The sequence below is a fragment of the Xyrauchen texanus genome, chromosome 28, assembly GCF_025860055.1.
Source record: "Xyrauchen texanus isolate HMW12.3.18 chromosome 28, RBS_HiC_50CHRs, whole genome shotgun sequence".
Classification (NCBI taxonomy): domain Eukaryota; kingdom Metazoa; phylum Chordata; class Actinopteri; order Cypriniformes; family Catostomidae; genus Xyrauchen; species Xyrauchen texanus.
The window spans coordinates 25,579,920-25,581,780 of record NC_068303.1 but is presented as its reverse complement, the minus strand read 5'-3'; the positions used below and the strand labels follow the sequence as shown (position 1 = coordinate 25,581,780).

The 1,861-nt window shown below is 37.6% G+C and overlaps 1 non-coding gene across 1 annotated transcript; it reads right to left on the bottom strand.

Moving 5' to 3' along the window:
- Positions 1-1,503: 1,503 nt before the first annotated feature.
- On the bottom strand, positions 1,504-1,586 carry trnal-cag (transfer RNA leucine (anticodon CAG)). The gene has a single exon. It is a non-coding gene; the product is annotated as a tRNA-Leu (tRNA).
- Positions 1,587-1,861: the final 275 nt, after the last annotated feature.

The following is a 1,861-nucleotide window of genomic DNA, read 5'->3' as shown; positions in this document are numbered from 1 at the left end:
GCACAGTTTAAATATTAAGATTATTTTAACTTAATTAAAATGGTAAAACAGTGAGTATTAAACAAGCTTTCAAAATTAAGACAGCATTTACTGTAGCTGACAGACACATCATATCGACATGTTTTTATCATATTTTAAGTTAATGTGCTGGCTATAATGTATTATCATAGTAATTAAGTCCACACATAGTTGGAGCTTGCCAGTCGCAATAGTTTCATTAACGAATATGCTAACAGTTCGTTTTACAGCATTATAAGCTAATATACGATGGTTTCTATAATAGTGCATTTAAGACTATAGTTAGCATCTCGATCACTTCGGCTACGTTAACTTTGCTGTCCAATTCAATGCATCACAGTTGTTTTTAATATTAAACAAATACAAATATATTCACATTTGGTACTCAGACTCTGATTGTTATCCATCTTCTATGTCACTGGTCCTCTAATTCAGTAGGTGGCGTTGTCACTTAAAACCTAGGGTCCTAGAAATGCTGTCGTAGGACTGCGGTCCTGAAAATGCAGCCTCCAATTTTGCGGGAACATACTGCTCGTTCTTGTGTGTACTGCGTTTGACTGAAGAACTTCATACAGATCTGTCTTTAACAAAACAAAGCTTTATTAAGACGATCTGTTGTCTCAAGCCTCTCAACTCTGTAATACCTTTCGCACTCCGGGTTTTGGAACGCGGAAGTAAACATTTGTAAGGTAAACTTCGACAGCAGTGAATGGGAGATCACAGGAAATATTATTTTCACTTTATTTATAATGTTATTTACCCATTTGCTCCAAGAGCAAAAGAAAAAACCCATTATTACATTTGAATGACTTTTCAGAAGAGGAAAACAAATGTATGTCACTCTCTCCGCAGCTGTAATAGAAATCCCCCTCACAGCTGTGGTAATTAAATTTGTACAACCAATTCCAGGGTAATATAACACAAAGCATAATGTTATAAACGTATACTAACTATTTAAAGATATTAGATGTACGCTGCTAAATAAGGCGGAAACGCGTCATCACAGTCTGTGGAAAAGTCAATATAATCACCAGGGGGCAATCTTTCACCGTACAGCTCTGCAACCAAATAAATACATAACAGGAATTTTGCCGGTTTTGGTGCGATTAAAGTTAAGCAAAAAAGTTGGCTGAAAAAAGCCAAGATACCAACGTAAATAACTTTCAAGACTGTTTGAAAAACATAAAAGAATAAAGTTGTGCAATAAAGAATGGGTAGATCCATCTTGTGACTGATAGTGCATAAGCTATTAGATCATATTCTATAGTTAACTCTTAGCCAAATCGAGATACACAGATTAGTTCGACACATACATATATTTAAATTACGAGATCGATATATTAATATTTCTAACATCCGTTATACTGTGTTACAAATAACGGGTGTTCAGTGGATAGGACTGAACACATGCATTGAGAGCTGTTTTATTTTTGAAGCGATAACGCGTCAATATCACTGTTTCATCATAGAAAAACAAAAAGTTAATGTCAGAAGTGGGATTCGAACCCACGCCTCCAGAGGAGACTGCGACCTGAACGCAGCGCCTTAGACCGCTCGGCCATCCTGACACATTGAATGGGTAGACGTTCCTATTATTTACACACACACACACACACACACACACACACACACACACACACACACACACACACACACACACACACACACACACACACACACACACACACACACACACACACACACACACACACACACACACACACACAAAGTTTGATCAAAGTGGGGCACAATATCAAGAGTGCTAGAATCACACCCTAACAGCAGCTGAAAACGGGGATATGACCACTAAATGACCGCTGCCTACATTAGTGAATGGTAGCCT